At 39.6% G+C, this 12732-nt stretch overlaps 1 long non-coding RNA gene across 1 annotated transcript; it reads left to right on the top strand.

Moving 5' to 3' along the window:
- The first annotated feature begins 2311 nt into the window (after positions 1–2311).
- Positions 2312–9415, top strand: LOC136404043 (uncharacterized). Its single transcript, XR_010751219.1, has 3 exons — positions 2312–2448; positions 2518–2628; positions 8809–9415. It is a non-coding gene; the product is annotated as an uncharacterized lncRNA (long non-coding RNA).
- Positions 9416–12732: the final 3317 nt, after the last annotated feature.

The following is a 12732-nucleotide window of genomic DNA, read 5'->3' as shown; positions in this document are numbered from 1 at the left end:
CATCTTCTCTGTTTCTATTCCCTCGATTCTACTCACTCTCCAACCTACCTACTACAGTATGGTTTTGGAGCCTGTCACTCTGCTAGAATTGTTGTCACCTGGGACATTGGTACCATATGTCCAAATTCAATAAACATTCATAGTTTTCTTAACTGCTTTTGAAATGAATGACCACTGCCTCCTTCTCGAAGCCCTGTGTGCTCTTGGCTTCCATGATCATTTCTTATGGTTTCCTTTCTGCTATTCTTTTCACTATTTTTTAGAGTGCCTTGCCTCTTTCTCTGTTCATTACTTATATAGGTCTCTCTTCAATGTCTTTTTTTCAACTCACTTGACATATTTTCATTACAATCTCATCTATTTCTGTAGCCTCTGATCACCTTTAAACAGCAGTGACTCCTGAGCTTGCAGCCAAGACTCATTGAGCTTCAGACCCTGTTGGGCAAATAAGTTTGTAAAATCTGTATTTTCTGGGTTTGCTCACTTTTAGTGTTAAAAATGGCCGCTGCCCAGGTGAAAGGGCTAATTACCTTCCTGCTTGGGAGGAGCCATTGTTATGCTAATGTTACTGGAAGGAGATTCTGTCCCCACCACTGGGAGGTGCGGGAGGATTTCTTTTTCTCTCCTCCCTGATCCCATAAGAAAAGCAGGTTTCTTGCTTTTCCCTTGGCTTTTCTGGTGGCTTGCCTGTCCTGGTGAGACACCAATAAACAGAATGGCCCACCATTCTGCCGTTTCTTTACCATCTGCCCGAATTCAATGAGAACCTGCATGTGAATGGCCACGATGGTGGCCCCTGGCCATACAGACCTTTATCTCTAACTGCTATTGGACGCCTCCTGCTGGATGTTTCTAAGTCCCAGCTCAACTTGCCTAAAACTGAACTCATTCATGATCTGTGCTTGCACTGTCACACCTGTTCCTCTTCCAGTGTCCCTTTAACTCAGTTATCTTTTTATAGATACAGAACCTGAGGCTTGGAAATGATATAAATCCCTCGAGGCCACATCCAGCTGAGTGGCAGAGCTGAGATTCAGGTGTTGGTTGTGTAAGTCTGTCCCCACTGTGTCGTACCACCACTCAGACAGAGAGAAAGGGCTACTGTGTTACTGTTAGGGTGAAGCAATTTATTCTAGTATTTTTTTGAGGATTTTTAAAACCTATACTCTATATCAATAATAATATTACAACACACAATATTTGTATGATACTTCCTGTTTTTCAAGATATTTTTATCTGCATTATCTTGTTATCCTATGACCACTGAGTAAGCTACAAAGAACCTATTGACCATTGAGAAAACTGAAATCTTAAGGGATTTTGCCATGATTACACACTCTATAATAGCGGATATAGACTAGATTTAGTTCTCTTGACTTTTAGTCTGGTACTTCTTTTCCAGTGTGCCTATGAAAAACCTATTTATTTTCTTTTAAGTACACTGTATTTAGTTTAAGAGTTTAAGTCTAAGTAAAATTAGAGAATTAATTTTAAGTTCTCAAATAAAACGCTAAAGATTTATTAGTACTGATAACCTCATTGAAAAAGTGAAAAAGAAAAGAGAATAATGGAATAAGGTAAAAAGTGTTATGTGTCTCATAATCGAGTCTTTCCTTTCATTTGTCTAATTTATGCAGCTGAAAAAAAGATACCCAACTGCAAAGTCCCTGAGAGGCTGTTCAAATTTAAGTCAGTACTTCTGAAATACAAATATGTGATAACTTCATTCTTTGCAGCCTATGAAAAAGCCAGTTTTGTTTGTTGTGTTATTCTTAATAGTGTCTATGTTTTGTTTTGTAATTATCAAGGAAGTAATAATGAAAGTAGAAAAAAAACCACTTTTTTGTGTCATTCTTTCATTGCATTGCTGAGAGAAAATATATTCCCCTCTTTCCAAAAGTCAGCTGGGTTTTATCAGCTTTGCAAAATGATGAATGAATGCCTTCCTTGTTCATTATTATTGCTAAGTCGTTCTTATTTATGCCAGTAATTCAAGGATTATGTTTTGATTGTTCTTGAGAGATGAAAACACTTTCTTGCTGATGAATAAACACTGCCACTTTTTAAATATTTGTATGCAAAATGTCTTTAAAGCCATTATGAAATGCTTTGCAAGAGCATTAGGAACCTATTTTTCGAAAGGCACTTTTTTCCTCTATTCTTTCCTGCTAAGCAGTCCAGTTGAAAGCCCTTTCAGAGTTAACTTGTTTAAGCGATACCAGTGTTTTAGTGTAATGAATAACTTTTTATAGAAGACAATCACGCACAACTCAACATTCCAGTATTTCTATTTTTGTGCCCCACCAGTGCAGGGACTCTGCGGTAGAACCTCTTTCCCTGAGAAAGCTGAAGGGATCAAACCCTGATTAACCTCTGATGTTCACGTGGTGCTCTTGATCTTGAGGACTGCAGCGGCAACAAAGCGTTAATGGCAGCCATATGCTTAGGGTATTGTGGGTACGGGTGACTCAGATGTGAACTTGCGGGGTGACTGAGGCTAACTGCTGTTTGTTTCAGGTTCGGGGTGGAGATTACCGATGAAGAGTGTGAGCTGCCACTTGACAGAATCCCCCTTGATGAAGATGGAAATGTCAGACACCTCCGGTTCATGGCCATGTCTGATTCTCGGTATTCCCTTTGCTTATTTTCTCATTCCTTCGTAGTTTTCTGTTCTTGTTGGTTTTCATACAGAAAAATGGGCCCGTAAAAGAATTAGGATTATTTAAAAATTTCTCATTATTAATATAAGTGACAAAGATTTTCAAATAGCAATGTTAACAAAAAAAAATCTTTTAATGTTGATCCATGGTAATTCATGTAAAAATATTTAGTCTCTCAACATCTGAAAAATGAACACGACAAGGGTCAGTGTCATGGAGACGACAAAGGGAGAGGAATATAAGCTGTGTTTGCAGAGTTGGGAATAAAATAGGTGTAAGTGGAAAAAGTCAGGTCCTGGACATTTACTGTCCAAGTCTCACGTAATACACTTCCATATGCATTGACGTTTTGCTCCCGCACGTACCTCCCAAGTACTATCCAGTTATAAGACTTCTCACTACCTTCCGAAGAGTCCAGCTGGGATATAGTAAGGTACACGGATACTACCAATGGTTGCATTAAAGCAGAGCAAGAATGCCTTCTGAGTATTCCTCATTTGCATTTCTCTATCAGGGAACCTAAGGTTTTCCTCTTTTCTAAAATCTTTTTGGGCCCTGGCCGGTTGGCTCAGCGGTAGAGTGTCGGCCTGGCGTGCGGGGGACCCGGGTTCGATTCCCGGCCAGGGCACACAGGAGAAGCGCCCATTTGCTTCTCCACCCCCCCCCCCCATTTCCTCTCTGTCTCTCTCTTCCCCTCCTGCAGCCAAGGCTCCATTGGAGCAAAGATGGCCCGGGTGCTGGGGATGGCTCCTTGGCCTCTGCCCCAGGTGCTAGAGTGGCTCTGGTCGTGGCAGAGCGACCCCCCAGAGGGGCAGTGCATCGCCCCCTGGTGGGCAGAGCATCACCCCTGGTGGGCGAGCCGGGTGGATCCCGGTCGGGCGCATGCGGGAGTCTGTCTGACTGTCTCTCCCCGTTTCCAGCTTCAGAAAAATACAAATAAATAAATAAATAAATAAATAAAATCTTTTTGTGGATTTTACAGAGTAGGTCAAGGCTTAAGTATTTAAAATTCTGATCAGTATTGGCTATTTCATTCCTCAAATACCTGGAGGGATATTGCAGTCCCAGATAGCTAATGTTTTCAGCCGAACCCCTGAAAGGTAGGCTGCTTCTTCCTAAAGATGCTGCTTTTCTCCAGAGCAGTTGCAGGAAGTAACTGTGTTCATCCTGTACAGCTGTGCACTGTCCTCCAAACCTCATGGCTACACTCTATAACCTGGAAACCCGCCCATCGTTTCCTGTTGTCTCTTGATAGCAGAGCAGACAGTTACCAACCTGAATTGACTTAAGAGCATGACAAAACACACCTCCCCAAATTACTTTCCATTGCACCCACCATACAGCCTGAAAGTCTCATCTTAAGGGAACCAGTTCTTTGAGTCAGAAGATACTGATCCACGGAAGAAGCTGTTAAAATATTAATATCTCTGAGAAAGGTAACACTTTAATTCTGAGTTCAATATTTCCCAACTACTGTATCAGAGGAATACTAGTTGCATAGAACAGGCAAAGCTCTCACCATTAAAAAGGTTACCATGGCCAAATAAGTTTGGGAAATTGATTAAAGTGAAAGGAATTCCTTTCCTGAAAGAATTCACATAGCCTTTGAGATTGCCAGTGTGTGTCGTGAATCTCCCAAAGAGAAGAAACAGATCCTAAGACAAGTAGTTTATTTCATCGATCCCAAGAAATCCTGGTAAGGTAAAGTGAATACAGTGCAGGAAAGTCAATTAAAACCGGATGCATTAATGAGCCAGTTCCTCCTAGTGTGGGCGTTTGGGACTTCCTCCTGCTGAGGAGGACCTCTGGGAAACTGTATGGAGCCCACCTCAGAGCTGTGCCAGGCCAGAACAGGAAACTGGAACAGGTATTCCTACTGATTCCCCGCTGCCAAAGGCCAGGGCGCCCTTCTGCAGCGGCAGTACCCTGGCTCTGCGCGGAAGCCGGAAGCCGGAAGCCGGCAGGGCAGGCCCCAGCCAGTGGGTGTCCTCAGGCTGAGTCAGTCAGTGTTCTGCGGGACAGAATTTGGGAAGGCTGCCTTGGTTAGGTAAATTAATCTGCTAAGCATTTTGACCTTAGAAGTCAAGATCAGGTGCCTGAGAGAATGAAGTGGAAAAAAAAAAGAGATTAAAAAAAATTTGGAGCCTACAGGGAAAGAGAGACAGGAGCAGAGAACAGAGGCAGCAGAGTAAGGTCACGTAGGGCAAGGTGTCAATCTCGGAGGGAAGGTGAGGGGCCAGAGAGTGAGGGAGAGGGTGCTAAAGGTGGGGCTGAAGTCCGCCTGGCCCGATCCCTTCAATTTGGGGTGGATAAGTGTTAATGACAGGAGAGAGTGCTTTTAATTCTTTATATCCTTGATTCAAAAAGCCAGATAACAGACTGCAATTTCATTGTTAACATTAACAAATGCCTCTGTTTATCTGCTATTTGATGTATCTCATTTTTACTACCTCTTTGCATGTGGGAAAAAATGAATATATAGAAAGATTAAGTGATTCAACCAAATTATATAAGCTGATATCCGGTTTCTTATAAATTTTGTTGGAGTGAGGATACAAGAGTTCATTCTTATGTGTTCTCTGACAATAGCAATAATAATAGCTAACATTTAATGCTTACTCTTTCTCAGGCACTAAATATTAACTCATTTCATTAGCTCAACAACCCTGTTAAATATACCGCTCGCAAAAATTAAGGGATATTTTATTGCTTCATATTCATTTTTGAAATATCCCCTAGTTTTTGTGAGTAGTATATTTCACATACATGCAACCTGAGGCCCAGAATGTAAGTTGCCATTGTCACCCAGACAGTGGTGCTAGCCAGCGGCACACCCAGACTGGCTGACTCCAAAACCCACACGCCTAACACCGCACTGCCGCTCTGGTCCGAGGAGCAGTTCTGGCTGCCTTATCAGCAAGGTTACGTGTGGCTGTGGAGCACACCAAGTGAAAGATTCAGAGTCTAGGAAATACATCTGTTTTCGCCATTTATTATTATTACAGTATTATTATTATTTAAATCTGAATTGAAATGTTATATACATATAAAAGAGCAGATTTCCAAGACTTAATATTAAAAAAGAATATTAAAACATCTCAGTGATTTTTATATTGATCACATATTGAAATGATAATATATGTTGGTTATACTGGGTTACATAAACTAAATTATTAAAATTAATTTTATCTTTTTAAACCTTTTTAAATTGACTATTGAAAATTTTAAATTACGTGGCTTGCGATGTGTTCCTGTTAACACTGTATTAGATAGCAGATCTTTTTAAAGTAGGTGGCATAATGGAAGGAATTATTTTAGTCATCGTCTGATCTCAACTCAGTTCCTAATGTCTCTGTGCCTTACTTTCTCTATCTGTAAAATGTGATATAAAACTTAAAATTTCCTTACACATTTAAGTTAATTAACAAATTAAGCAAAAGTAATTATGGCTCTGGCCGGTTGGTTCGGTGGTAGAGCATCAGCCCAGCGTGTGGAAGTCCCAGGTTTGATTCTCGGTCAGGGCACACAGGAGAAGCGCCCATCTGCTTCTTCACCCTTCGCCCTGTCTTTTCTCTCTGTTTCTCTCTTCCCCTCCTGCAGCTAAGGCTCTATTGGAGCAAAGTTGGCCCAGGCACTGAGGATGGCTCTATAGCCTCCACCTCAGGCGCTAGAATGGCTCCAGCTGCAAAGGAGCAATGCCTCAGATGGGCAGAGCATTGCCCCCTGGTGGCCATGCCGGTGGATCCCAGTTGGGTGCATGTGGGAGTATGTCTCTCTGCCTCACCACTTCTCACTTCAGAAAAATACACATACACACACAGAGTAATTATGAATCATCGTACCCATTGTTTATTGAAGACTAGACAATTATTTAGGAAAGCCGAATAATATAAATGAATAACTTATTGAGATTAAATATGAACTAGACTATTTACTTCTAATTTTCTTTTAGCAAATGTGCAACTTTGAACTTCAGACAAACCCCCAAACAAAATATTTCTTCAGTGTATTGGTAAAATTTTATTTGAATAATAATCATTTACCTTAGTATGGGCCAATAAGGTGACCAGGGCAGGTATTGTTATCTTCATTTTACAGGTTTAAAAGCAGACTCAAAGAGGTTACAATGCAAGGCTGAATGTTTGGGCTCTAAGGCCGATACTTTTCTCATTATACTTTTCAGGTAATGAAAGTTACGTGTACTTTTTAGGGCTGGTGGTATTCAGCTATGATTCCCTTCCAGATGAAAGAGAGACATAAGTAAATGCAATGAGGCTAAAGCTCCCGTGCTTTCATTTGACAGGCGGTATTAGTTGGTATAGCCAATTACAACAGAAACCAGAATCCTAGAACCTTCACTCTGAAGTTTTCTGTAACTGTGGGGTTGCCACAGTGGTCCCTCCATATGAAAATCACAAATATAACTACTTAAAGAGGATAAGAGGTTCAGACAGTCCAAGCGATCCATATCTTTTTGGCTACTTGTTATTATTTTTAAGTTAGAAAAAAAAACACAGTCTTATATAAACATCTAAATATATATTATGTCAGTGTATGTAAAGTCCAAAGAACAGATGGAGATGCCCTCATCATCTTCCCCCAAATCTAGCTTCAAAAATAACCAGTTGATTATTAATTTCAATATGGAAGACGACAGCACATTATTTTGATGGTTCTAAAATTTTTCATAGATTGTCATGGTATTCTATGTGAGCCTTTATATTGAGTGGAAATTATCCTTTAAAGATATTTATGTAGCCCTGGCTGGATAGCTGGTTAGAGCATCGTCTCCATACATAAAAGGTTGTGGGTTTGATCTCCAGTCAGGGGCACATACAGGAACAGATCAATATTTCTGTCTCGCTCTTTCTCTCCCTTCCTCTTTCTCTAAATTCAATCACTAAATTAAAACAAATAAATAAATAAAAATATTTCATATATACAATATGTTATTCTTTGTAGCCATATATTGGTTAAGTATATATATATCATATTCATTAAAGATGGCAGGCAGTTCTAAAATTGTGTGTATTTTCAAAATAATTTTCTTTTGCAAAGACTAAAAAAATTTGATTTAGAGCAGTGGTCTTCTCCAGAAATATTTGTTAGGAAAATCAGATTATTTTTTGTATCACAACTTCATTGTGTGCTTAAAGCATGGCTTAACATATGGTTTAGAAAGATTATCTATGCAGTCTTGTGAATATGAGAGTGTGTCCATAAAATTATAGTAGCTCTTGGTTTGTTTAGATTTATTTTGGGTAATAGAGAAATGGTATTACTTTAAAATATTAATAATCCTTGGAAAAGAAATAATTAGGTTAGGATGGTGGTTAGAGTTTAGTTTCTTTATTACTGTTAAGTACATTCAACATTAAGTCATTTGTAATGTTAATGTAAACATGTTTATCCTACACACATAATTCCATAGAAATCATAAACATATTTCTTCTTCATGAAGTCACTTTCCTTATATTAAGAGAATCATCTATGAGTAAATTAGGTTTGACCCTTAGGCGAGTTCCACAGTTCAGTGAGCCAAAAATTGTTCTCGGCAGAAGAGTATTTGGGTCGCATCAAATGGGGAAACCACTGCTATATCAGTATTATAATTAAGGAGATTTTGGAAATTTATTGACAAATTCTCTAATTCTGAACCTGTTATCTGAGAGCAAGAGGACAGTATTTGCAAGTCAAATGATGGAAGAATCTATTGTCAGACAATTAAAACATCTTCACTGAGACCTACCGAGCTAACCTTTGTGTGGTCTTGTTCTCAGATGGAAATGGTTCCTGGAGACAGTTGACAGCATGAGTTTAGAGACGACACTAAATGTGTGTGGGAACTTGCAAAAACAAATCTAAAAACAGATCTAGGATCAGGGTTTTCTTTGCCACTTTTTGACGACGATGGGGTGGGAGTGCGAGCTGGGGCCAGGGCTTGGGGGAGGCGCCAGAGGGAAAGGTGACATGAGGGATGCTGGTAGAAGTTAGTCCTGGTCAAGCCTGGGGTGAACAATGACACAGTGTTGTCGTGGGCTGCCTCCACGACTTAGATATTCTTCCCATGTCAGTATAATCACTACTGGGAGGTAGCTCGATGAAGGATTACCATCTCATTAATAGTATCCATGACTTTTGTTCAAAGGCTACTTGTGCAATGTTGCCTTGTGGACGAAGCGCCGTAATCCTCTGAGCCGCAGCTGTAGAGAGGGAGGCTCCTCCGAGCCGCCCACACTGACTTCCCTGTCCTCCCGGATCAGTTCTAAAACAGACAGAAACAACAGTCACCTCAAAGCCAAGCAAAAGAAACATCCATTCTACATTTCCACATTCATCTCCAAGCTCCAATCCCTGCCAGTGTCACCCATTCATCTCTTCTCTAACATCCAGATCACCACTCGGATGGTGGCCAGATTAAAGGGGAACAATGCAGTTTTAAATGTAAAGTTTGCATCTAATTTTTTTTCTTTGCATGAGAAAAAGCACATTGATTCTATCTATGTGTCTGTCTAATGCTTTAGCCTGTAGTTTTTCAGGTCTTTCTTATTTTCTTTGGCAACACGAGGCATGCTGGTGTCTCTGAACTGTCTAGGTTTTCTCAGTTTATTTGGTGAAGACGCCGAACACTGAAATTTGTATTTGAGTAGAAAAGTATGTGCACAGCTAATAAACAATGGGTTTTACTTCATTAATATTATTGCTGCTAAGAAATGTCTACTTCCAGGAGGCTGAGTGCTGAAAGAAATCTAAAAACTCAGCAGTGGCTTGTAACCTAAGCAAACACACTAACGTACTGGGGATCGGGCAGGAGAAAGTGACGGAAGAGTCCCGTCTGGCGGAAAGTCCGGTGGTGGAAGACAGGAGAGGGTGGAGGCGACCTTTAGAGCACACTTTGTTTCATCAAGATCGCCTCCTCCAAAACAGGAAAACCAAAGGGATAAGAAAGACCCTTACCTACTTGGCATAGGAAAATGTAAAAATAAAATGAAGCTTAGGGTTAAATTTCTTGTTTTATACCTTAATAATTACACTTTTATTTCAAATTGTAATGAAGTTATTCCTTGATTAACTCATGAGCCATTATTTTTAAAAAGGGTTTTAATCTTACATTTTCATCTCATTGCTCAATTGAAAATCACTATAACATTATTATATTTTATTAAAATATAGTTGACATAAAATACATTAGTTTCAGGTCTACCATATAGTGATTCAACATTTATATACCTTACGATGTGATCACCACGATAAATCTAGTAACCATCTGTTACCATATAAGCTTATGACTGTATTCCCTGTGCTGTGCTTTATATCTTTGTGACTTGTTTATTTTATAACTGGAAGCTTGTTCCTCTTATTCCGCTTCACCTTCCTCACCCTCCCCTCTGGCAACCATGACTTGGTTTCTGTTGTGTTTGTTTATTTGTTTTGTTTTTAGATTTCACATGTAGGTGGATCATACGAACCTTGTCTTTCTCCGACTTATTTCACGTAGCATAATACCCTCTAAGTTCACAGCTTTCACAACAACATAAATACATAACACATAGATAAATATATAACCTTACATAAATCAAGGCTTTTTGGGGTCCGTACTAATTTTAAGAGTGTAAAGATTTACTTGGACCCAAAAATTTGAAACCTGCTGCTCTAAACCACAATGGGGAGAGAAGTGCTCCTGCCCAAACTGGAAACTTCTGGTGGCTCTGTTACCAAAGTGATAGCTTGCTTCATTCAAATAGGAAAAAAATTCGGGATTGGGAGCTCTGTGATTTGGGACATCTCAGTTTACCCGAGTGGAAATGGAATGGGTGAACTCATAAGCCCATATTCATTAAGGGACGTCTGTGCTCTGGCTACCATTTCCCAGGCAGCGGGGTGCTGAGGTAGGAGTGATTCCATCACACCCTCCAGCAGCTCACAGTACGCAGGGGACAGACCAGGGGAGAGACAGCCATAAGAGAGGGGCGGCTTGGGCCCCTAGGAAGTCGTGGGATCCATTTAATGTGTTACGACCAGCATTTAAAAAATAGCAAAATGTAATAAAAAATATCAGCATGCGCCTCACACAGTATGGTTGTTTTTTTATGAAACCATTTTTCCCATTGTATTTATGTGTGCATATGCCTGAGAGAGAGACAGACAGAGACAATAAAGGTACAATGTAACATGTATGTCTTATTGTTGGTTGAAATATAGATATTTTTAAAACCACTGGTCTAGAGTCTTAAGAAAGAGCATTATGTGTTCAAAGAATTATCAACAGTAATTTATATGTGGCTATAACTTTACTATGTGTAGGGAAAAAATAATTAGAATGATTGATTATAATAAAATTAAGAAAATGCCATTGAAGCACTTATCAAGTACCTAAAGAAATAAAGCACCTAATAAATAAATGCATATTATTAATGCATCCTGATACTCAAGTGTTACAGAATGTCAGCGTACTAAGTGCTAGAGCTTTAGAGACGAGGCTATCTGATCCTACGTCAGACAAAGTCCCAGATAATTGTGGTGTAGCGTTCTGGCCTCTGTTTCCCACTGCTGAATATATTCCATGTAGTCAATGATAAAATAGCCTTTTCTCTCTCCATGTGAGACTCATGGCAGCACTTTCCCTAAACGTTACATGGAGTTGTCTAGTGTCCTTCCGGTCTGATACCCATGCTGGCAGTCAAGAGACTTACTCTAGCCCGGAGTTATGTGTGTGCATATTTAAAATGCCCAGATAATTAGGTTACATATAATTCTCTGGTTTGTGTCTTTTGATGTCTGATTTTATTTTTATTTCTTACCTAAAGTAAATCAAAATATAATTTACATACAATAAAATTCGCCCGTTTTAGATATGCAGCTCAATGGATTCTGATAAAGGGATGACATCACTCAGGAAGACCTAGATCATCATCTTCACTCTGTAGAGACAGTCCCCTTCCCCAGCCCCAGGAGACTGCTTGGTCTTCCTTTGTCGTCATTAATTGCTTACTCCAGAATTTGCCTGAATGATTTTAGCAGTAAGAATATGTTGGTATACAAGTATATTGCCATCCAGATCAATGTAGGATGATTAAACACATGAGGAACAGTGTTAATTAATAGGAACTCACAGCCTATTTGGTGGGAGACTTCTTGCTGTGTCACTTTTGGTTCTTGCTGCACTGAAATGGATTTGAGAGAGATTCGGGGTTCCAGGAACTTAACATGTATCTTGTGAGAAGACTGCAGGTTCTCAGAACGTAAGTGAACACCTGTGGCCTGTCAGCCCCGTCGCTTGCTACGGGTTTCTAATTTCCAACCCCTTCAGGTTTGACGGGAACGATCGCACACTGAGTTTTAAACTTAGGAGAGAAGTCTAAACAAGCCAAAGCAGAAGGGCTTGGTGAGCACTTTCTTTCCCACAGGGTTGTATTTAGTAACCTGGTAGGATAAGCTTGGAATGTGTCCTGTCAGCCAGGGCACAGGTCCAAGGGTGTCTGTGTCAAGTAGGTCTATTAAAAGTATTAGCAATGGACAACCAGTTACATGCCACGTCCTTTTTATTTTGACAGTACCGTGTATTTTTAGTTTTATTTTGTACGTTTTAATGGTCTAAAATAACTAGTAACTTGAAATCTTAAAGGAAAGTTCATTTGTCTCAGTATCCAAATCATTTATACTTACTAAATCAGGAAGTTGGTTTATTCCCAGAAAATTTTCCTTTCAGCAAATCTAAAGACAATACATTTCCTCAGTATGCATGAATTATTTTTATTTATAGTGGTTTTATTTTGCATGACACCCAGGAGAAACTTTATATCTTAGCAAGCTAGCACTAGGAGAAAACTTAGGGGTCAAATTGACCCTCTTTATGGTGTAAGGAAGGAATCTAAGACTCAGGGGACTTCCTGGAGCCTCTGGAGAAAGATTAATTTCAGGAGTTAATTTTTATTAATTAATATGAATCTAAGTACCTTTATTAGTCATTTAATATTTGGAAACATAAATTAGTACTACATCTACACCAGAGCCCGAACTACCAACCCACTATAATTCCACCAGTCAATAAAACCTTATTTTACAGTAGTTT

The sequence above is a fragment of the Saccopteryx leptura genome, chromosome 4, assembly GCF_036850995.1.
Source record: "Saccopteryx leptura isolate mSacLep1 chromosome 4, mSacLep1_pri_phased_curated, whole genome shotgun sequence".
Classification (NCBI taxonomy): Eukaryota; Metazoa; Chordata; class Mammalia; order Chiroptera; family Emballonuridae; genus Saccopteryx; species Saccopteryx leptura.
Note: the sequence above shows the minus strand (reverse complement) of the source record. Positions and strands in the feature narration are given on the sequence as shown.